Genomic DNA, 25,506 nt, shown 5'->3' with positions numbered 1-25,506 from the left:
CCCCCCAAAAAATTTTGAAGTATTTAAAAAAAACCTTCTATCTATGTTATCAAATCTTTTGTTGATATACCCTAGGCCCTTATCACTTCATCTGTGGATACTGTCAATAATATTCTCCTATCTTTCTCTCCAATATGTATGTGCATATACATAGGTATATACACATACATTTATACACACATATGTAAATGTGTATGTATGTATTATGTAATATCTATCCTATCCACTGCTAGCAACTTACCTTCCTAAAACACTGGACTTGCCAGTCAGTCAGCAAATATTTATTGTTCAGTTGTTTTTCAGTCATGTCTGACTCTTTGTGACCCCTTTTGGGGTTTTCTTGGCAAAGATACTGGAGTGGTTTGCCATTTCCTTCTCCAACTCTTTTTACAGATGAGGAAACTGAGGCCAACAGTGACTTGCCCAGGGTCAAACAGCTAATAAGTGTCTGATGCTAGATTTGAACTCAGGAAGATTCATCGAGGCCCAGTTCATCCACTGAACCACCTAACTGCCCCATTTATTTAAGGCCTACTTTGCACAAGGCACTGAACTGATCACTGGGGATTTAAAAAAAAGGCAAAAGAGTTTCTTTAAACAGTTCACAATCTAATTGTGTGAATAAAACATAAAAACTAAGAGAGAGAAGGCAAAAGGGAGACATGATTAAGTCCAGAGGAGTGCACCTGGGTGGGAAATGAAGCAATGTCTGCCCAGAGTGCTCTCCTTAGATAGAAGGTCTTGGGGGGGGAAGGGGGCCGCTCTCCATTCTCCAGACAAAAGCAGGGAAGGGCCAGGGGGTACTGAGAAAGCATCAAGGCTGATATGATGAGATTCTGATGAGGTTCAAGAGTCCAGTTGGGTGTGAATTGATGCCAGAAAAAAACATCTTATAAGGCCAAGCTTAAAGTCCAGAAATCTCCCTCTCCTTAAGCTTCCAAAGCACTTGACTCTATCATCTGGCATTGGTCAACTCTGCCTTGTAAATGGTCTTTTCATGGAGATACACTATTTCTCCACCTATACTGTAAACTTTAGGACAGGGAATATGCTTTCTATATCTAGGATTATGGGATAGAGTTGAAAGAGATCATTGGAATACTTTAATCCAACTCCCTCTTTTTACAGATTAAGAAACAGAGGTTTAGAGAGGTTACATTTCTTACTTAAGACTGCACAGGTTATCAATAGTGGAGCTGGCATCTGAACCCAGGCACTGATTCCCAAGTGTTTTCTTTCATAATGAAAGGCATGAGGCCTGTGGGTGTTTGTTCAGCTCATTATGTCACTATTGCCAACCATTTGTCTTTAAAATGGAATAACCACCTGTCCTACCTGTCCAGTCTCCTCTAGTGAGACGTTGGGCTCCATGAGAACAGGTGCTTCTCCATATACATTTGTTTTGCCCGACATCATGTACTACATACTTACTAGCCATGTGATCCTGGCAAGTCACTTAACCCTGGTGGCCTCAGTTTGCTCGTTTGTAAAATGAGCTGGAGAAGGAAATTGCAAACCACTCCAGTATCTGCCAAAACCCCAAATGGGGTAACAAAAAGTAGAAAAACAACTGAACAATAAAAACTGAACAACAACAACAAAAAAAAACAACCTGACTGAACAATAAAAACAAAAAATAAAAAAAAATAACTCACTAGTAAGTCCAGTATTTTAGGAAGGTGCACTGATGGATAGGATAGATTATATATATATATATATATATATATATATGTATATATATATGTGTGTGTGTATACGCACACACACATACACACACGTGCATATATACATATACACACTATATGCACACATATATGTATACATATATATGAAAGGAGAATAGGAAGTTTCTGCTTGGTAAATGTTGACCTTAAAAGCACATATATAGGGGCGGCCAGGTGGCTCAGCGAGTAAGAGCACCGGCTCCAGTGTTGGGATGACCTGGGGATTGAATCCGGGCTCAGACATTTAGCACCCACCCAGAAACACTTGGCCGTGTAACTTTGAGCAAGTTACTTAACCCAATTGCTTAAAAAAAAAAAAAAGCACATATATAATCAGTGATCTAACTGTATTATAGATCTTTACACACATGCATATATGTATATTGTAGCTATACATATAAATGTATATATACATGTATCTGTGTGGAGAGAGAGACAGAAAGGGAGAGGGGAAAAAGAGGGGGAGAGAGGAGAGAGAAAGAGAGGAAGGAGCTAGAGGAAAAGAGGGAGAGACAAAGGAGGAAGATGGAGAAAGGCAGATTTGCAATCGACATTTTCTCCACTTTTTTTGGCCAGTAGATGGCAATGGAGTTCAGACTTTAAACTCACTACTTGGTTTTGTTTTGTTTTTTTAGTTATTGGGTTTGTTGTTGTTTTTTTTAACAATCACTAGCATTTATATTTTGTTGATAAGTCGTTTTTCAGTCATGTCCAACTCTCCATGACTCTATTTGGGGTTTTCTCAGAAGAGATACTCAAGTGGTTTGCCACTTCCTTCTGCTCATTTTATAAAATCTATAGATAATCTATAGATAAGGAACTTTATAAAGATCTCATTTTTCCCTATCAGAACAACCCTGGGAGGTAGATACTATTATCCCATTTTAAAGATAAGAGAACTAAGGCAGACGTTGTTTAAGTGACTCTCCTAGCGTAAAAGCAATCATGTGAGGTCACATTGTATTCAGATACAGTGATCTTTGTACAGTCTAAGTACCTAGTGTAGGATCAGAGATTTAAAATGGGGGCAGCTCAGAGAGCCTCACCTTCAGCCTTCTCATTTCATACATGAAGAACCAAGGCCTAGAAAGGTTAAGGGACTTGTCACATAGTAATTAGCAGAGTCTGAATCTGAGCATCATCCCCAAATCAAGCATTTTCCACTGTATTCAGACTGTCTCCTAAAGTAAAAAGTGCTGCTTCCTCCCCAGGTGTGAAGAGGTGGAGCCAGAGGTGGGAGAGAGGGAGGGGAAGAGGGAGGAGAATGGGAAGGAGAAGAAGAGAGAAAGGGAAGGACAAGGAAGAGGAATGAGTAAGAGAGAAGGGGAGAGAGGGAGAGGGAGATCGAAGAGTGGCAAGAGTTTTGTTGAATTGTTTTGCAGTTGGATATGACTCTTTGTGACCCTATTTGGAGTTTTCTTGACAGAGATACTGATTTGCCATTTCCATATCACTACGCTGAAGTCAAGTTTCAATGATTCCATCTGTGACTGATCAGACCAATACGAGCTCAGAATGCTCTACACCACAGGTTAGTCCACGTGAACATTTGGGGTGGATTCTCTGAATTTGTGCATCTTTCGTTTCTTTTGAGCCACTTCAATTCTGCTTTGCTCAAAAACAGCACCTTCTCTAAAGAGAATATGCCATGCTGGGCAATCCTGTGCTAGTGTCTCCCATGTGACACAATCAATTCTAAAGTTCTTCAGAGAGAACTTGAAAGTGTACTTGCATTACTTCTCACCACCATGTGATTTCCTGCCTTGCTTTTTTAGGCAAGCGGATGTTTCAGTCGAACAAGTGGCCAAACTATGTGACCAGCCCATTGGAGTTTCACTCTCTGCAGCAGTTTGAATGCTTGGCAGTTTAGTTCCAGCCACATGGTGGCTGATACATCCCTTGATACATTCCCAGTGTCCAGTCTCTTAAACTGCCAGGTGATCTTCAGAATTTTCCTAAGATAATTCAAATGGAAGTGACTCAGTTTCCTGGCATGGCACTGGTAGACTGTCTAGGTGATAGGCAATAGCTCAACACACCGCGGTGCATTAACTATAATACTATTGTGCTGAAAGTGGATTTAGTGAATTAAACTGAACCAGGAAAAGACACAAGATGACACCAACCAAAAAAAAATCAAGTACTTTGAGAGGAGAAAATGTGCTTTTATCTTTTTATTGAAGTAAAAGATTACAGATATGATATGTTTCAAATGAAACTCATCCGGTTTGTTTTGGGTCTTAGTTGCCCTGGCTATTGAGAAGGGAAGGAGAGTTTAAGTCAAATCTCACCTTGAAGACAAATCTTCAACCCATGAGGATTTAGCTCACATGCTACCTTCCTCCCTTAACTGTGGATTCAGAGGCTCTGGATTCAAATCCTGTCTCTGACATTACTTGTTCAACTGTGGAGAAATTACTTAACCTTCTTAGGATTGTTTCATCAGTTGTTATCATGAGGGAGTTAGACTAGATGACCTGACATCCCTGTAAGCTCTACATGTGACAGCTAGATGGTACAATAGATAGTGTTGGCCTTGGAGTAAGGAAGATCTGAATTCCAGTCCTGCCTCAGACCTTACCAGCTGTGTGATCCTGGGAGAATCACTTAACCTCTCTCAGCCTGTTTCCTGGTCTGTAAAATGAGAATGAGTACTCAAAGGGTTGTGAGGACCAAGTGGATAACATATGTAAAGCCCTTCACAAACCTTAAAGAGATATATAAATGCCAACTATTATTATCTGATCCTTTACTATCTTCCTGCTATCCTCCACAAATCACTATATGTTTTGTGTATCTCCTGTATTTCTTTATAAAGACCTTACACTCTCCCTTTCCCACCTGAAAATGCACACTCTCTGGTTGACAAAGCAAGGGTTTTTCTCTAGTTATCACATCCCCATTGCCCAACACAGGGCTTAATGAATGCTTGCTGCTAGATACTGAAAGAGCTCCTCAGTGTCAATTTTTCTTCATTACAAGCAGAGGTTAATTTCTTTGGTGTGGGGGGCGAGGGGAGGGAAAGTGGGGAGAGAGGGAAATGTGACTCAGGGAGGCAGAAATAACTGGGTTATAAAAAAACAAAAGTCATCAATAAAACTTAAATAAGCCAGCACTGAAGCCATTGGAAAGGTAGATCATCTTTATTGCATTAATTAAAAAAAAAATTGAAGCCACATGGTGGCTATTGATACATCCATCTGGTATCTCCCTGCAGGGTAGGAGCAGGAAAAAAAGCAACCAGGATAGAAAAGATTATCTATACTAGGAACAGGAAATCAAACAGCTGCCCCTCCTCCTCCTAACCTGCTGTCCAGACCTGGGAAGAGAGACCCTTCTGAAGGCCAATCAGAACAGTGAGCTCCAGGGGCAACCTCATTTTAGCCAATCTCCATTTTAGGAAACAAAGATTCTCCCTATTCCTCTCCGTTCCCAGAAAGGGCAATGTCCACAGAACTCTCCCTGACCCCTCCTAAGACGGGCAACGCTCTCTCTGTATTGGCCTCTATCCCAAGTGAAGGCCCAGCTACCCCTGCTTCTCCCAGAAAGCATTCTTGTCTAGTCTGCCCTACTAGTGATACCCTCTAATCATATCACAAATAAGAATGGGGGTGGGGCTGGAGAGAGTGAAGGCCATGAGTTTCAAGGGACATGTTTATGAAGCCTCTTCCTCCCAACCAGTCCCAAAATTTGAGGAAGATAATGCAAGAGTCCTTAACCTTTTATGATATGGCCCCATTTTTCTAGTGAAACCTATGGGCCCCTTCACAGGATAACATATTTAAATAATTGAAGGAAATGCTGTCAGTTTGAAGTTAGTAAAAATGAAATGAAAGAAAGACCAAAAAAGTTTTTTTCCCCTATTCAAGTTCACCATGAAATGTGTCCATGGACTCTGGATCAAGAAACCTTGCCATAGAAGACTGATCTCTTCTCCATCTGCCCAGAGCAAGAAGGAACAGGCATTCAAGGTCAGGAAGGCTTTTTAACTTCCTGACACTGGACTATGCTGCATGGGCTGGATGCCAGCCCTAATAACTAGATTCCTGGAACACAATCTGATGATGCTCTAGATGGGTTTGGAACAATGTCACCTTTAGATGAAAGCTGTCATAAGTATGGTCTCACAGCTTTGGTTGGAAGTAGGCGTTCTTCAGGTAGTCCCTTGGGTGGATTGATACTGGCTGTTTGGCCCCTGCTGGGCCAGTGGCTGTGGAAGGGATAACCTTCTAGTAATCCCCCTAAAGATTCCATGAGCCTAACAAAGATGGAGAGGAATGACAACAGCAGGCCCAGGAGGTAGAGGTTCAGAACGGGCTTCATGATAGGAAGGCTCTTCAGGAAGACAGCAAACAGCGAGACTGACTCTGGGGCCACCTGATCCTTCAGACCCTGGGGAAGAAAGGGCAGTGAGAATTTAGAGACACTCTGGAAAAATCGAGAACCCTGCCTCTGAGAACAATTCTTGTTCCTTTGGTCAGATGATAAAGACCTCTTTCTCAGGATAATATTTCTGATTAAAATAAAATGCAGAGGATTATGAAAGAAACCAACAATACTGAAATAAAGATGTAATTGTTTTTCCCATTCAAATTCATGGACTCCCCCCCCAAATCTATTAGGGCCCATTTTAGATCCCAGATTAATAACCCCTCAAGTAGGAGCTGCAGAGAAAGCACCAAGAAAAAGGTTAATCAATGTGGGAAGCTAAGTTCTGCCCCAGGGGCACAAAGACCATTTACATTTCTGTTCTCTAGCAAGCCTCAGTTCAAGGGCTATTTAGATCATAAAGTAAAAAGAGGGTTTGGGAGTTTAACATACTAATAATCCCTTAATCCCCCATTAAAGTCTCATTTCACAGTGGCTGATCTGGAAGTGGAGGTGACCCAGAGTTCCAGATAGGTACTGGGAACTACTCGGGAGCAGGATTTGTCATTGTTTGTATCCCTAGTCCTTGGCATAGCACCTAGTAGGAGCAGGTGCTTAATAAATGCTTGGACCACTGGCCAATCTGGAAAGGCCCTGTTTATGAACTATGTAGTTGACTGAACTAGTTAATAGTTAACATTTATAGAGTGATTTATGTTTGCTCCAAAATGCTTTATTTATGTTATCTCATTTGTTTCTTACAATAAGACTGCAAGGTAAGGCAATTCTTCTTTATCCTCCAATTTTTTCTAAATAGAAGCAAGGATTTAAATAGTATTCCTACCACTACCACCACCACCACGACAGATGGAATGGTAAAGACAGATGGCATGGTAAATGATAGAGGGCCTGCCTTGAAACTAGAAAGACATGGGTTCAAGTCTTGCCTGGGACACATACGGTACTAGCTGTGTGACCCTAGACAAGTCACTTTCTTGCTTGGTGCTCTAGGAAGTTCTCCAAGAGACCAAGTTGCAGCAAATGTCCTAACATGCATTGACAGAGGGTGTTTCCTTACCTGAGTTCCTAGCAATAATACCAGGGAAACCACAGACCATGTCCCTAGCCCCATGCTCTCTCTTCCCATTTCTATAGCACTGAAGGTTCAGAAAGCATTTTCCTCACAGCAACCCTGAGGCTGGGACCATTTCTATATAGATAAGAAAACTGGAGCTCAGAGATATTATGTTCATGGTCAAATAGCTAATAAGTGTAAAAGTCAGAAGACAAGAGTTTCACCTCTGGACTACTCCAAATCCAACTATCTAAAATAAAGACAAAATTTGAACTTGACACTCAAGAGTCCTAATCACCCATTTCTGGGCAGAGCAAAAGAGGTTAACAAGTTGCTGAGCACTGTCACTAGGGCAGTGATGTAGTAGGAAGATGGGCTTAATAGCAGGTAAGCTTCTCAAAGCTCCCAACCCCCATTCCACTAATTAAAGCTTTATTTTCGCTCCTGTCCTAGAAAGGCTCTCATTACCACCTGCACAGGAGAGCTGCAATGGCCTCAGGCTGGTAGCAATGTGCCACTGGGGCCAAGAAGTGGGTGAGGGACTCAGAAAGGAGGCAGAGTAGATCCAAAGGGGAGCCAAGGCAGGCTACCCCAGCAAAAACCCATATATCAACACCAGACCAAATAATGATCAAGAAATCCAACGAGATACAGGAAGACTCTGGGAGGAAAATGTTGATGATGTAAAAAACAAGATCTCAAAAAAAGTTTATTAAATTTTTAGAAAAAGAAATCCATCGAGAAATTACAGTAAATTATTTCTTCCATCCCAGAACTACACAAAAAGTCATATAATAGGAAAATGTCAGCACCAGAACAAGCTAACAAGCCTGAGCTGGACCAGAAATGTGTGTAGACCAAACTGAAATTAATGATTCCCCAAGATAACAAGAAATAGGACAATATCAAAAGAATGGGGAAAAAGAGAAATATGAGATTGCTAATATAAAAAAAAAACTGACCAGTAAAAATAAAACAAATCAAAGAGAAAATTTAAGAATATCAAACTCCATGAAAACCAAGATTAAAAAAAGATAAAAGCTTGGGCACTTTATTTCAAGATACATCACTCCTCCCAGAAAAAAAAGGGGGGGAGTGCAGTAAAAACGTTTTTTTTTTTTTAATGTACAGGTAAAAACTGAAGGAAGATCAGAAGGAAGCACAGATAAGCAGGGGAGCTTTGAAAGTAACATGTGAGATTTGTCACATGCTTTTTAAAAATCCAACAAAAACAGATTATAGTAGGCACTTGCAAGCCATGTCACAATTTTTGGACAAGGCCCTGAGGAGTTATGCAACATGTCTAAATCCCTAAAAATTGGATGTTATATATGGGACTACTCAATGTGGGGGCAGCTAGGGGGTGCAGTAGATAGAAGGACCAGAACTAGAGTCAGGAGTTCACAGAACTTCTTGAGTTCACATCTGATCTCAGACACTTACTGTGTGACCCTAGGCAAGTCATTTAACCCTGCATGCCTCAGTTTGTATCTGTAAAATAAACTAGAGAAGGAATTGGCAAAGCACTAGTGTCTGCCAAGAAAACCCCAAATGGGGTCAATGAAGTGTTGGACACGCCTGAAAAAAAAAAGGTTGAATAATAACTCTATCAGTGTAGTTTGGAGTTTAAGAAAACAGAAATGGAAGAGACACTATCCCTGCCCAAGAGTACAAATTGCCATCATTCTCTTCCCATGAGCCATGTGAACCTGGATGAGTTACTTGAGATTTTCAGTTTCCTCATCTGTCAAATGCCTCCGTCACAGAGTGCTTATTTTGAAGATCAAATGATACAGCATATTCGAAAAGCATGTTGCAAGCCTTAAAGGATTTCTGGGGCAGTAGTAAGAGAAGTGAATTTGAAGTCAAAGGACCTGGATTCCAGTCTCAGCTCTGCAAGTTTACTACTTCTGGAACCCTAACTTAAGTATTTTATTCCTCTGGACTTTGGTTTCTTCACCTGTAAAGTCAGGGGGTTGAATCAGATGAACTCTAAGGTTCTTCTAGCTTTATATCTATGACCCTTTTGCTCATTCTGATAATGTTCCCCACTCAAAGTCCGCTTTGCCATTAAGTCTTCCCTGATGAGAATCAAAAAAACATTCTATACCTCTCCCAATGATAACAGAAGCAGCTCAGTGGGTCAGTGGATAGAGCACTGGACCTGGAATGAGAAAAAACTGAGTTCCAGCCTCAGACAGTTAACTCAAACTGTTCACCTCAGTTTCCTCTACTGTAAGATGGGGATAATAATGCACCCACCTTGGAGAATTGTTGTGAGGATGAAATGAGTAAAAAGAGCTTAGCACAGTGCCCAGTTCGTGGCAGGCACTTCATAAATGCTTGTTCCCTTCCCTTAATAATAACATTTCACATTGAGGTAATTTTCAGTCATGTCTAATCTGGAAGACTCATCTTCCTGAGTTCAAATCTGGACTCAAGACACTTACTAGCTGTGTGACATTTGGCAAGTGACTTAGCCTCGGTTTCCTCATCTGTAAAATGAGCTGGCGAAAGGAAATGGCATCACAGTTGGACACAACTGAACAAAAATATTTATGTAGCACTTTCCTAATATTATCTCATCTGAGCCTCAAAACCCCCCCCCCTAGGAAGTAAGTACTATACTCCATTTTACAGATGAAGAAACTGAAGCAGAGGTTAAGTGACTTGACCAGAGTTGACCTAGTTTAAATGTCTGAGGCTTTATTTGAACTCAGTTCTTCCTGACTCACATCATTCCCTGCTGCCATACACAGAAGAGTGGCAAATTCCTGACTTCATGGGTTATGAGCTTAAATTCTAATGGCAGAAGATAAACAAAGTAACATTAGAGGAAAGGGCTGTAACCTGGAGGGTGGGGTGGGGGAGACTACCAGGAAAGGCCTCATTTACTAGGAAAAGCTGAGGCCCAAAGAGGGGAAAATAACTTGCTTAAGGTCACAGAGTTTTTGGAAGCTGAAATTTGAACTCAAGTCTCTGGACTCCATATCCAGTGCTCTAAGAAAGAAGGGAGGGAGAGAGAGAAGGAGGGAAGAAAGAAGGAAAAGGGAAGAAAAAGGAATGAAGGAAGGAAGACCACAAAGAAAATACTGATTATAGGCTTCAATTAAAGCTCGTTTTGGGGGTAGGCTTTCAAAGCAACCTTAATAGTAGTTGTTTGTGAGCATGAGTAATGGACTAGCTAATTGGTAACAACATTACTTTCATTTCAAGAGTCTCTATCACCTCCACTATAGTACAAAATCTGGGAAGGTAGAAACTACTCCTTAATCATTTTATCCCTCTGGAGGACCTAACAGATAGCTGGTTTTTCAATAAATAAAAGAACCATTGCCTCCGAGTTAGGAGGCAGCCCCTAAATCTCTCTGAGAGACAAATCACTTTAGTTTCCCCTGTAAAAATGGGAATACTATCTCTTCTATCTGGTTTACAGGGTTGTCATTAAGGATGAAATCTGAAAAGTACTATATATAAGCAACACATAAATAAGTCATATTGTAACTACAAAGTCAGAAGTCACCTATAAAAATAAATCCTATCACTCTCACATTATCTCACTTGATCCTAATGGTTTATCCAGTTGAGAACCTCTCAAGTATTATCCCCATTCTATAGCTAAAGAAGCTGATGCTCAGAGAAACTTTTAATGACCTGTCCAATGTGGCAGAGCTGTTCCTCCAAGTCCAAAACTCTTCACTGTAGCAATGAAAAATGACCAATGTTAAAAAAGAGAATCAAATTTATGGATAGAGACCTGATTCCAAGAAAGAATACTGGACTTGACACTTGTTTTATTAGGTGTAAAATAGAGGTAATCCCACAATGGGTTATGAAGAAAGTTTCATCAAGTGCCATAAAAATGTGAATTATTTCTCACTCCTCAAGGGGCTAGGACATATAAAACTTAATTTTTTTAAAATCTATCCCTAATCCCTTTACTAAAACCTAGAGACCCAATAGCTCAATCCCACTTTTCTCCAGAATGGAGCCACCATATCTCTCCTACTTGGACTAATTCTCAAGGTAGCCACCTTCAGTTAAGATAGAAATCCTAGCTCTTAACCTACATTACATCCAGGCACCACAGGGCTTGCTCCTGGCTAGAGGCAGCCAGGTGGCACAGCGGGCCTGGAGTCAGGAAAAACTGAGTTCAAATCTAGCCTCTGATACTTACAGCTGTGTGACCCTGGGCAAGTCACTTTGCCTGTCTGCCTCGGGTTTCCCAGCTGTAAAATGGAAATAATAAAAATAGAACACCTACCACCTGCTGACAGGGTTTTTGTTAAGATCAAACGAGATGATGTTCGTAAAGCTGTTAGTACAGTATCCGGAGGTACGTCCTAGGAGCTTGTTCCTTTCCTCCTTTCCCTAAAATAAATGAATAAACAAGCAAACAAATAAATCAACAAATTCACCATGTGTCTTTACAAAAAAAAAGGCAGGAGTCCCTGATTGTTTAAGAAAAAAGCTTTTGGGAACATAAAGGGAACAGAGACCCCCAGAGAGGTGGGAGAGAAAGAGCACGGATTTGGACTCGGAAGCCCTGAGTTCTTCCTGACTCTTCTATTTAAGTGCCCCTAAAAAGTCTTGGGCCTCAGTATGCTCAGCCTTAAGTAGCGGCCAGGGTGTCTACCAGCTGTGTAACTCCTCAGATCCCTCAGACCCGAGCCCGAGGACTCATCTCCTCGTCCTCATCTCTGCGGGGAGTCACCCAGAGGGGGCAAGCAGGCCTTTCCCAAGGAAATCAGCTCTGAGGAAAGGAAGGGGTGCTCCACCAGCCCGAACCCCATCCCTGAGCAGAGGAGGGGCAGACCCGGGACCCAGACCAGGAAAACGTGGCATAGCCACGGGGTGGGGGTTCTCGGCCGTTCGGTCTCGGCCTTGGCCCGACGCTTTGGGCGGCTGGTAGGTACTTACTGCAACGCGGAACGCAGCGAGAGGTGGGCCGATCTAGGGTCGTGGGCCGTGTGCTCTGAATCCAAGCAGCTCCCGCAGCGAGTGCCAGCAGCCGTGAACACTTTCCCGGGGTTCTAGCCCCTGAAACTCGCAGCTTTATAGCTTCCTCGCCTGGTCCCGCCCCTTAAAGGGATGGCGCAGTTAAACCAGTTCGAGCCTCGAATTTGTCACAGTCTGACGGGTTGGTCAGAGCCTCTGGAAGGACAGGGGTCAGGGTAGAGCCTACCCCGCCGTGGTTCTTCCTGAGACAGGGACAAGGAGACTGCTCCTTCGATCTCCGAAAAGAGAGAAGATAGAGAGAAGGGAGATACCCAGAGAGAGATGGAGAGAGACCGTAAGAGAGACAAATGCTGCGAAACAGGGACGGAAGGGCCACTGATGGAGGCAGAGAAACAGAATCAGAGACAGAGAGATAGAAGAGACAAGAGGGAGATAATGAACAAAGTCAGAGATAGAGAGACAGAAGAGAGACCAGGATAGAGGGAGTCAGAGAAAGACAAAAGAGACAGAGACACAGGGAGAGACAGAAGAGACAGACAGAGACACATTTTTATAGTTTCGCTCCTGTCCGGTGTAGGGAAACCGGGGCACAGTAACGCACATTTCCCTGAGATCTCCGTAGGACGAACTCAAGGGGACGGGTGTCTCAGCATCTAGCACAATTAAAGGACAGGACGAGAGTCTCTTCAAAGAGGATTCTTAGGGAACCCATCTCTGCTTTAGGCCTACTTAGCTACCATTTTATGTCGTGCTTTAGGGTTTGTAGATCTAGTTACGGACACATTCTCGTCTCACCCTTCTTCCAAGGCCCAGCTAAGGGCCCAGCCTTACCTTTTTGGGAAGTGCTCACTCTCTCTCCTTTCATATTCGTCTGGCATTTTCTCCTTCTCTTCCCCCCCCCCCCCCCCCCCCCATTACTTGCCAACACTTTTCATTTTACTCCTAGGACTTCTGGGTTGCTGCTTTCTTTTGTTTTTACCTTTACATACCCTGAGCCTGTTGACCCTAATCCCCTTTGAATTACTCTAACACCTACTGCCTTTCTGACCTAACCAAGCAAGCCAAGCATTTCAGAGCTGCCACTATTTCCCAGGCTCAATACTAGTCCTTTGAGATATTGAGACAAATGTCCTCTATATGAGGAGAAAACACTGTTGTTCAATTATGTCTGACTCTTCTTGGCAAAGATGCTGGAGTGGTTTGCCATTTCCCTCTCCAGCTCATTTTACAGATGAGGAAACTGAGGCAAATAGTGTTAAGTGACTTGCCCAGGGTCACACAACTAGCAAGTATCTGAGGCCAAATTTGAAATCAGGAAGATGAGTTGTCCTGACTCCAGGCCTGGCACTCTACCCACTTCACGAAGGTGCCTCACCATAACATAAACAAACTTTAATCGTGGTAACCGGGGATAGGGATGGTTTTGACTTCGGGGGAGGAATCCAAAAAAAGCATCATGTAGAGGATAGCCCTTGAGATGAGTTCTGAAGGAAACAAGGCTGACTGAGGCAGGGAAGTCAAGGGGGTCTCTCCACACCTCTCTTTCACAGCATCCTAGATTTAGATCAGGAAAGGACCTTTATGGTCATTGAGTCCAATTCATTCATTTTGAAGATAAGGAAACAAAAACACAAAAAGACTAAATGATTTGCCCAGGCTCACAGTGTGGGAGGCCTGGTTTGAACCTGTCTTTCTGACTTCTGGTCTCTCACCTCTACCTACAATGCTGCCTTGCATCTGTGAAATGTGGAGGTTAGACTCAAGGAAGGGCCCCCTAGGTCCCTTCCAATCCTATAAATCTATGACTCCTGACAGGTTTTTATCTAACCTCTGTCTAAAGACTTCCAATGACAATGATCTCACTACCTGCCAAGGTACTACCATCACCATTTTACAGATGAAGAGACATTCTTCAGATTGAAGAATGATTAAGTATGAGTCCAGATTCAGACCCAGGTTTACTGACTCCCAAACCAACATTCTTTTAACTGTGTGCTTCCCAGTTGCCTTCCTCTAAGACATCATTGTCTTAGTATGGATAAGGCCTAGGCTTCTCTAAAATGATGTCACTGAAATGGAGGCCCCAGTCTAGCCCATAAAACTAGGAAAGCATCAAGGTAGTCTGTAATCTGAGGCCTCATCCTGCTGAACTGGGAGAGTTTCAAAGAATTAACAATGGGTCTTTCATATAGCCCAAGGGCATGGGATTGTTATCCTTTTTCAGATAATACTGAGATATTGAAACTTGATAGAACCTATATAAACATAAATTCTTGGGAGGGGTGTCTTCCATTTTTAAGCTTGTGATGGGATCCAGGGATCAAAAAGTTTAAGAATTGCTGGATCCTTAAGAACTTTTTAGCTTGAGATCTTATGAACTGCCTGGAAACAGATACAGAGTAGAATACATCTAATCTAGAGAATTTAGCCAGAAATAAAGCTTGTTAAGCTGTTTGTCTGGTTGATGGTTCTATTCCTACCAGTCCAGGGAAGAGAGAATTCTTGGGAGTACCCATTACTGTGTCTGAGGCTGCTCAGAGCTGGAACAGACCTGGGGGTAGGGAGAAGCCCAATTAACTGCTTCACGACCTTTCCCCTACTTCTCAGTACTCTGTATTGTCAAACTGGGAAGGAGGCAGAGAGAGGGGGTTGGGAGCTGGAATAAGGGAGAAGAATAGAGCTGAGGAGTGCCAGAAAGGAGGCTGGAGTTTGGGAGCTTTCCTTTTACCACTTTCTCCTGATTTTCCCACTCTTTTCCTAATCCTCCATGTCACGTCTTCTTTGTTCATGGTTAGGCCTAGATAGTATAATTTTAAAATGACAATATTACCTAAGTTAACTTATTTGTTGAATGCCATGTTAATCAAACTATTTAATTACTTTATAGAGTTATAAAAATAATAATTGAATCCATCTGGAGGAACAAAGGTCAAGAATCTCAAAGGAAATAATGGGGGAAAAAGTAGAATACAAGGGGTCCTAAAGTAATTCTTTTGCTCAATATTCCCAGCCCTCCTTTCAAATTTTTGAGTTCCTATTATGTATATGGAAACATTTAAAAAAATTTATATGACATTTATAAATATATATTCTTTTTATAGGAAGATATCTTCCTGAGTTCAAAATCTGGTCTCAGATATTGCCTAGCTGTGTGACCCTGGGCAAGTCACAACTCTATTTGCCGCAGTTTCCTCATCTAGAAAATAAATTAGAGAAGGAAATGGTGTCTTTGTAAAAAACAAAACAAAACAAAACAAAAAACAAACCCAAAGTGGGGTTACAAAGAGTCCAGACAAGATTGAAATGACTGAACCATAAATTCTTTTTACATTGTTTAAATTTCCTCTGCCCCCATCTCTCTCCCTAGTCTCCATCCTATATAACAAAGAATTTTTTTAAGAACAAAAGGAAGAGAAAAAGAATCCACTTTGCTGAAAGGTTGAAAATACTTACAACGGAAATATACAATGTGTTATAAATACCCTGTACTTCCCACCTCTGCCAAAATGGGAAGGGAGAGGAAGCTCCTCACATCTCCTCTCTCTCTTGTTACTCATCCATCACTGTTAGACTGTAGGCTCCTTGAGGGCCTGGACCGTCTTTTGCCTCTTTTTGTATCCTCAGCACAGCACCTAGGACCTAGTAGGAGCTTAACAAATATTTATTGACTAACACAGTTAAATAAATATCTGAGGCAAGTTTCTAACCCAGATCTTCTTACCTCCAAGTCTTATTTACTTCACAAGGCTTAACTACCAAACCACCTAGCTGCCCAGGTACGTTGGGAAAAACACCAGCTCTGGAGTCAGATGTTGTAGTTAGTTGAGTTGTTTCTGCAGTTTCTGACTCTTCATGACCCCAAGTAGGTTTTTCTTGGCCAAGATCCTGGAGCCATTTGTCATTGCCTTCTCCAGCTCATTTCATAGATAAGGAAACTGAGCCAAGCAGGGTTAAATAACTTGTCCAGGGTCACACAACTAACTAGGAAGTGTCTGAGGCCAGATTTGAACTCAAGAAGATGAGTCTTCCTAACTGCAGTCAGATGACCCTAGTCAAATCCTGACTCTACCTCATGCCAAGATTCTAAGGCAGGATAGAAGTTCCAAAATGGTTTGTACAGAAACTAAGCTAATTGCTTTACTAGTTTAGAAGGAGAGAGTACTGTGGGATGGGGTAGTCAGGAAAGGGCTTCGTGCACTAAGTACTGTTTGAATTGGGCTAGATATAGCCAAACAGTTCCTATATATATATATACAAGGGAATTCAGGGGAGGAAAAAGGTACATTTGTGTGTTCCGGGGCAAATTACAGGGTGAGAGCAAATAATGGGGACAGGGGACCTTCAGTCAAATTTTACTTAGACATGTGGACATAAACTGTCAGATTTTATTTCAGGATATGGACATATACTCTCTACCTCTGGCAACTAATTCCCCAAAGAAAAATGGGAGCCAGATATCATCTTGGCACAGTGAAAAGATCTAGGGAGGACTCCAGCTGGAAGTCTCTGCTTATCACCTGTTTGTTCCCTAGGCAATTTTAAACACTTGGACAGATCACATCACTTTCCTAATCAGTAAAAATAACAGGGATCCGAGCAATTGGATGACTTTTTTTTTGGAGGGGGGAAGGCAAGGCAATTGGGGTTAAGTGACTTGCCCAAGGTCACACAGCTAGTAAGTGTCAAGTGTCAGAGGCAGCATTTGAACTCAGGTCCTCCAGACTCCAGGGCCAGTTGCTCAATTCACTGTGCCACCTAACTGTCCCTTGGATGGCTTCTAAAGATGATTTAATGAGCCTAAGAACCAAAGCAACTGCCAATTGTCCAAAGGAAGTTGTGTGGCTGTCTTGAAGTTATCTCTAGACACACCTCCACATGTTCCCGGTCCCAGAAACGGGGTTAATTTCCGGCAGAACTGTGATGTAATCTCAGTTCATCTTTGGCAGACTCACAGTTCTCCCTAAATTCTGCTAACATCAGGATACCCCAATATGCCCCCGAGCAGTCCCATTCCTTCAGGGCCTTGCTGAGTACAATAACAACCATCGGTTTTATAACTCTAAGAGCAGGTGTCTCTTTTGAAGCTCATAGACACTTCTAAAGGCAGACACACCAGTAGTGTGATGACATGGGTTTGGTGAAGGTAGCTTCGAAGCCTAGCTCTGTGACTAACCACTTCTGTGACTTTTAGCAAGTTGATACAACTCTCTGAGCCTCAGTTTCCTTATCTATGAAATGAGAGGGTGTGAATGCTCTGATCCCTTCTGGCTCTTAAATTCAATGATTCCCCATTTTGTAGGTGAGTAAACTCAGGTGGACAGAGGTTAAGTGACTCACATAGTCACACAATTAGTAAATAGGGATTAAAAACCAAGGCATCTAACTTCACACCATAGCTGCCTATGTCAGCTATCAACCTGTGTGATTTTAGGGAAGTCACTTTCCTTTAGGCCTTTATTTCCCCATCTGGAGTATGAAGGGTTGGGCAGCTAGGTGATCAAGTGGATAGAGTGCTGGGCCTGGAGTCAGGAAGACTCTTCCTGAGTTCAAATCTGGCTCCAGACACTTATTAGCTGTGTGACCCTGGGCAAGTCACTTAACCCCGTTGGCCTCAGTTTCCTCATTTGTAAAATAATTTGGAGAAGGAAATGGCAAACCACTCCAGTATCTTTGCCAGGAAAACCCCAAATGGGGTCACAAAGAGTAAGACAGAAAAGTAAGATAATTTTTTTTAAACCTTAAAAGGTGGGAGTAGACAATTTTAACCTCCTTTCCAGCTCTGACATTCTGGTTCTACTTTAAAGGGTTCTAGCTAATTAATCTGACAAACCAATCTCTATTACAGTTTATCTTGTGCCCATTTGAGAGGATGGTTAATCCCTCCTTCCCCTTTATCACCTTGTCATTTTAATTCGTGCTTTTTCAGACTCTAAAATTAGTCTCACCCCAAATGTTCCTCCATTTTCACAATCTTGACCACACTTTAATTGCCTGCAGTAATTGGTGAGAGATCCTAGATTTGGTCATTGGAGAACATCTCTGAAGACTACAGAGATCTTTCTAATGGGTTTTACAGGCCTAGTGGGCTCTTTGAGACTCTCTCTCCCCATTTGGGGATAAATGACAGGTGGGGAACTAGTAGGGAAATTCTTCAGTCAACTTTTCTACCTGGTCTGCTCCAGAGTCATCTGAGTGAGTGTGAATCAGAGTCATGAGCACTGATAACACTAACTTACCAGCATTTCATATGGGTAAATGGTGCCCTCTCTGAGTCAAGGAGGTTATGTGACTGCTCTGTATAGACTTGGAGATGGGATGGGGAACTCACAAATTTCCTCTCCAGCTCTGTCCTTGACTCATAGCATGTGGTTCTGAGTGGATCCCTCACCTTTGAATGTGACCAGATGTTTTGTTGTTGTTTTCTTCTGCTTTGCCTTTTTTTTGGTTTGTTTTGGAAGTACATCAGAAAGTGCATTTGAAATAAGAAAGTCTGGGTTCAAATCTTGGTTTTGCCACTCACTGTGTGACACTGGGAAAGCCCCTTTCACCTCTCTGGGTCTAATTTTCCTCATCTGTAAAGGAGATTGGAGTAGATGACCTTTAAGGACCTTCTTCACTCTCCAGATCCTTCATTTTTCTGAGTCTTGGTTTCTTCATCTATAAAATGAGAAGGTTGGTCTAGATCATCACTATATATGGTCTCTTCCAGCTCTAAATCCCATGACCTTTGGGGGGAATAGTCTTCTTTGGTGTACCAGCCACATTGAGAACAAGGGGGAGAATGATGAAACAGGGGCTGCCCCCTGGTATGAGATGGGTGGGGGAGTTCACAAGGGCACACTTTGTTTCCTGGATGATTCACTGATTAAACTAGAGAACACCAAATCTACCTAGACTTCCATGAAGAGTCATGGGCCCTGATATAGTCTCTCTCTCTTTTTTCCTTTTGGAGGGGAGAAGGCAGGGCAATTGGGGTTAAGTGACTTGCCCAAGGTCACATGGCTAGTAAGTATTAAGTGTTTGAGGTGAATTTGAAGTCAGGTCCTCCTGACTCCAGGGCCAGTGCTCAATTCACTGTGCCACTTAGCGGAGCACCTCCCCCCCCCCGCCCCCATAAAGTCGCTTACACTTCTGAACACCTAGACTCCCATTAACTTGAACTTAAAAACAAATACAACAAGGCAGAGAAAGCCACAGACCTAGACTCAGAGGAACCCCAGGCAGATAGAGAGACATAGTTAAACACAGTCCCAGAGACATTCCTCACAATAATTATAAAACCAATCACATTCGTATAACATTTGATGGTTTATAAGGTACTTTTCTCACAATTCTGTAGAGCAGGGATTTTAAGTGTTATTATCCCCATCATAGATGAAGAAACCAGGGGCCTGGAGGTGAAGAAATTTGCTCATTGCCACACAGCTGGTCATAGATGGACCTAGGACCCACATGCAGGAAGTAATTGTTTTCTGTCTCTTTTTTTAGTGTAAAGGCCTTTCCAAAAGTAAAAAAAAAAAGAGGGAGAGGAACTTTCCCATGACAGTATTTGTACTTTTATTGGGAAAATACACAATGATAAAATGCTACTCTGAATTCAGCAATGCTTCTAAAGGAAACAGTTGTAGCAGCAAGCACCCCAAGCGTCCTCAGGGTTTGCAGCTACCACAGGTTCTTGGATCTGCTTTGTTAAAGGAAAGCAACTCAAAATGGGTTAACAAGCTTACTTTAATCAGTCAGACATATATCGTTTACCTTGTTCAGGGGAAAAAGGTCAGCACCCCAAACTTCAAAATATACAGACATAATTATCAAGACAGAAACATCATGTAGACAGATTTCCAAACTGTCCAACCATTACATCCATACCCAGTCAACATCTGGGTTTCCACATTCTGCATTTTTCAAAGCCGGGGGACTCTCAACAACGGCTTCCCAGAATTCAGATCAAATCACAGAACACTTCTCAAAGTGAGTCCCAAAACAAAGCTACACATCAGGGCTTATATAGCCTTCTCCTGGCTCAGAGAATGTAACAACCTTATTGACCCACTGGCCAATCAAAAAGTATCTACTGAAAAACCAGCCTCCCACCCCAGGCTCCAGGTGCACCTTAGCCTAGGGGCAGGGAAGATCTTTAAATCTGCATTTCCATTACAACAGTACATGTGTATTCTACTAATTAACTATTAAGTTATATTGATTTATTATATTAACTATTACATTTATTTAAAGGAAACCTTTGTTTTTTATTAACCATAACAGCATCTATGTACATTTGGAAAGTAGTTATAGAAATGTGCTTGAGACATATTATTTGGTTAGTCTGCAGAAGGAACAGCTGCTTATTTATTATACTATCATTTAAGGAGATAGATTCCCCTTTTAGTAACTCTACAGCTGCCCAAGGATTGGCAGCTATAGCATTTCAATAATGCACATAAAAGAAGAGGGTTGAATGGAATGACCTTTAAAATCTCTTCTAGCTGTAAAGTGATGACCCTGATTCCCTCCTCTGAGGCACCTTCAGCATACCTCCTACACTCCACTCATACACACCTGGACAAAGAAAAACAAACAATACTTTTAGCCTGGAAATCAGGTCCTCTGACCTATACCTCTACTTCTCTGGCAATGACAAAGGGCTGAGAGGTTACTGGGGGAAAGAGAAGTCAGACTCTTTCTTTCTGGAAAACTGGATGCCCATTCTCCCTCCAGATCTTCCCTCCATACAGCAGCTTCTTCCTTTCTTGTCTAGAGAGAGAAGGCAAACAGGTCAGTCCTAATCCTTTTTGTCTGAAACTGAGCTGAAGACTGGGTACCTAGACTCTAGGCAGTTGAAGTGTTTGGGCCTTAGCTATTTAAAGTGGAGGTCTTTTCCACTTAGAGGCAAAGGTGGGGTTAGGGCTAGGCAAAGAAGAGCCAGAAGGGAATATTTTTTTTTGTTTTTTTGCTTTTTGGAGGGCAATCGGGGTTAAGTGACTTGCCCAAGGTCACACGGCTAGTTTTTGTGTCAAGTGTCTGAGGCCGGATTTTAACTCAGGTCCTCCTGACTCCAGGAGCTCTATTCACTGTGCCACCTAGCTGCCCCTAGAAGGGAATATTCTTATAAGAATAAACAAAGAATCTAGAAGCCTTCGGGAAGGCTGCAGGTTCCCCACCTGAATCTAGAATTTCTCCGCTTCCAGAGACAACTTCTCCTGAATGCTCTTACCTCTATCCTGCTAGGGGAAGAACTCTGGATGTTGGGCACAGGAAAGATCTGCCATTCCACATCCCCAAATCCTGTCCTGATGTCTAGGTTAGGATTCAGTAAATGTCCCCCAAAGGTTCAGTGAATCGCTGCCTATAGCCTGGATAAGGGTTTTGACAATGATGAAGAAAAGACTGATCTGAGAGATATTACAAAGAAAGCAGGAATGGGATTTGACCATGGGGAGGTTCCTGTCCCCCAGGATCGCAGGCCTGGAGGACAGGAAGGATGGTGACTCTGCTGTCAGTGAGGAAGAGGAAGATTTAGGAAGCATTATAGGCCGATTTTAGCAGTTGCTCTTCCATAACTTCCAGCTTGTATTTGTTGTTGCGTAGTTTCAATCTTGTCCCACTTTTTTCGATCCCTTTTGAGGTTTTCTCAGCAAACAGACTGGAATATATATATATATATATATATATATTTTTTTTTTTTTTTTGCTTTTTGGAGAGCAATTGTGGTTAAGTAACTTGCCCAAGGTCACACAGCTAGGTTGTGTGTGTGTGTGTGTGTGTGTGTGTGAAGTGTCTGAGGCTGGATCCGAACTCAAGTCCTCCTGACTCCAGGGCCGGCGCTCTACTCACTGTACCACCTAGCCAACCCTCTTCTGCTCATTTTACAAATGAGAGAAAACTGAGGTTAACAGGATGAAGTGACTTGCCCAGGGTCACACAACTAGTAATTGTCTGAGGCTGGATTTGAACTCAGGTCTTGCTGACTCCAGGCCTAGTATTCTCTCTTCATTGTGCCACCTGGCTGTCCAATTTGTACTTAGTTAGGTAATATTTTGCCTCCATGGGAAACTGAGGCATAGGCGGTATAGTGCACAGTGTGATTTGAAAAGCAATTTACTTATCTGGACCTCTGTTGTCTCTCTTGTAAAATGGGAATGATACTATCTGTGTTATCTTCCTCACAGAGCTGTTGTGAGAAAAGCCCTTATAAGCCTCAAAATGCTGGATCCGTGTGAGTTATTACTACTTCCAGTATATCTTCTTTGCTGTCTGAAATTCCTGTCATTAGAGACAGACAAACCACTAGATTATGGCCTTGTGTCCAGAAAGCTCCTATTAAATTACACATGAGGAGGCAACTAGCTGTGGCCCCTCAGCAAGTCACTCAATAATAAAAGGCAATGGGGTGGCTAGGTGGAGCAGTAAATAGAGCACTGGTCTTGGAGTCAGGAGGACCTGAGTTCAAATCTGGCCTCAGAAACTTAACACTTACTAGCTGTGTGACCTTGGGCAAGTCACTTAACCCCAACTGCCCCTCCAAAAAGCAAAATAATAATAATAATAATAATAATAATAATAATAAAAGGCAGTTAGGTTGCTCAGCACACAAAGCGCTGGGTAAGGAAGACCTGGCTATAAATCTGGCCTCAGACACTTGCTAGTTGTGTGACCTTGGGCAGGTCTTATAACCCTTGTTTGCCTTAATACACCAAAGAAGGAAATGGCAAACCACTGCAGTATCTTTGCCAAGAAAACCTCAGGGACAGTATGAGTATTGTCCATGGAGTCACAAGGAATTGAACACGACTGAACAAAAACAACAAAATTACACACAAGTGAATCAGAAAGTAAAGAAGGGCTGGTCTGTTTTAATTTGTCATATTGAGAATTATCATTTTCAAAAATAGAGGACCTGAGAAAGGGTACAGTTTTTAGAGGGGTTGTTGGGTATAGGAATGTCTAGAGCATGTAGGGTGCTGTTTGAAGATGAAGGGGGTGGAATCCAGGGGACATGGGACAGGAAGAGAGCCCTGTGAAATCCTCCTTCTTCCCACACACATACACACAAACACATCTGGTATGTCCAGGAAGGTGCTTCAGAGGAGAGAATCAGGGTCAAAACTTTATAGCTAGAATAGACTTAAGAGGTCAATTAATTCAAATCCTTTCTTTTATAGTTGAGGGAGTTGAGGTCTTGAGACATAAAGTGAGTGATTTGCCCAAGGTCACATAGACAGGAAGTGGAAGAGCCAGGATACATATTCACATGGCCAGTCACAAATGGTTTTCCTAATATGTAAGTCTGTGACCCCTCCAGGGTGAACTCCAGTGGCTTCCCATCACCTCCAGGATAGAACATCAACTTCTCTCTTTGGCATATGAAGCTCTTAACGCCTGGTTCCAACCTCCCTTCTCAGCCTGATTACACATTACTGCCTTCACACACTATAATCCATCCAAACTGACTTTGTTGTTCCTCAGATGGGCACCACATTCCTTCTCCCACCACCATGCTTTTTCCCTAGTTGCCCCCATGTTCAGAATATCCTTCTTCCTCACCTTGATCTCTTGGAATGTCTGGTTCCTTCAAGTTCGAGCAACCAAACTTGAGGTGACTCAAGGGCTGCCTTCTGCCAGGTCTTTCTTGGTCCCTTCACTGGTTGTTAGTGCCTCCCCCCACCATGTGGTATTTGCTCTGTGTGTTTGTGTTCATGTATGGTCATACACATTAGAAGGTGAGCTCCTTGAGGGAAGCTAGCAACTCTTTCAACCTTTCTTTGTAGCCTAGCACTAGTGCAATGGCATAGAATTGCATGTATGTTTATACATATGTGCATATTCACACATAAACATGTATATATATATATATATGTGTGTGTGTGTGTGTGTAGGGGTGGGTAGAAATCCAGATTTGGAATAAGAAAGACCTGGGTTTGGATCCTACCCTGGTCAATTCAACTTACCCAATCTCAGCCTCAGCTTCCTTACCTATAAAATGGGGCTAATCATAGCACCCACCCCACAAGGGTATTTCAAAGATCAAATCTGATAACGTATGTAAAGTGCTTTGCAAATCTTGACCTGCTATATAAATGCTAGCTGGTATTATTATATATGTGCATGTTTGTCTCACTCATGCAAATGTAATTAATCTCCAGGAAGGCAGAGACTGTTGAAGGTTTTGCCATTGTTTTCCCCACACACTCTTAACAAATGCTTGTTAATTGAATGATTGGTTGAACCCAGCTCTTTTGATTTCAAAACTGGCAATCTTCCCACCATTCCTGGAAGCCTGTTAAGGGGTTGGGAGCTTGCTGGGGACCAGTTTCATCTACTTCCCAAAATGGTCTTTGACTTGGGCTGGGGGAGGGATGATCTGGAACAATTCTATAAAGCAGTCAGAACTCTGTCTGGCTCTCAGACACACTCTCCCTTCCCCCTCCCCCATCACACAGGCAGAGATTCCAGTGTGGGGCCCATAGGAAGTTGGTTGATTTGAAATCAGTTCAGACTTGCACATCTGGTGCTTTTTCCTCTCTCCCAGCTCCCAGGGTAGTCAGTATTTAGTTGATTTCATTGTCTGAGGGAAAGCTTCTCCAAATACACCCAACCCAAATCTGCCTTCCCCTTCTCTTTTCCCTCCACTCGTCCCTAATGTATATTCTGGCACCCTTCCCACCTAACCGGAGTTAGGACTGACTTTAGTTTTTGTATATTTTATTCTCACTGTCAACGTTCCAGGGGCTGGACAGAGCTAAGCTCAGAATTGGCACATATGTGTGTTCTGACTGACGTGAACTGGTGCTGACTCAGAGTCAGTCTGTGGTCCCGGAAATCCTGGAGGAACGTGCAGATCGTGCAGCCTGAGGGTTCCTGGGGTTGTGTCCAAATTTTCACCTTTGGCCTCCTTTGTTCAGTATTACTTATGAATCCAATGAGGGCAACCTGTGGAATGCTGAGTTTCAAGGCTGGTTTTCCAGCCCCTTTCATCCCATTATACTCTTTATTTGTTAACATCATTCTCCTTACTGTTCCTTTAACCAAGCACTCCATCCCCATGCTCGAGCCGTTTTCACTGACTGTCCCTCCATACCTGGACTTTTGTCCTCATCATCTCTACCTCCTGTCGTCCCTGACAGGCTTCAAGTGTCAGCTAACATCCCCCCTTGTGCTGGAAGCCTTTCCAAACCCCCTAATTTGAGTGTGTTCCTTTGTTGATTATTCCCAGTTTATCCTATGGATAACTTGTTTGCCCATGGTCGTTTGCATGCTGCCTCCCTTATTACACTGTGAGCTCCCTGAGAGAGTACTGACTCTCTTTGCCATCTGCAGCAGTTAGAACAGTGCCTGATCCATAGTAGGCACTTAATAAATGTTTGTTGATTGGCTGGGTGA

The 25,506-nt window shown here is 42.5% G+C and overlaps 1 protein-coding gene across 1 annotated transcript in view; it reads right to left on the bottom strand.

The window, feature by feature from the left end:
• Positions 1-25,506, bottom strand: part of CALU (calumenin) — a 229,850-nt gene that overhangs the window by 118,347 nt on the left and 85,997 nt on the right. The window lies entirely within an intron of this gene.

This window comes from Petaurus breviceps, unplaced genomic scaffold (genome assembly GCF_028583685.1).
Source record: "Petaurus breviceps papuanus isolate PSGF00001 unplaced genomic scaffold, PetGlider_PUasm1.0 181, whole genome shotgun sequence".
NCBI lineage: Eukaryota > Metazoa > Chordata > Mammalia > Diprotodontia > Petauridae > Petaurus > Petaurus breviceps.
Note: the sequence above shows the minus strand (reverse complement) of the source record. Positions and strands in the feature narration are given on the sequence as shown.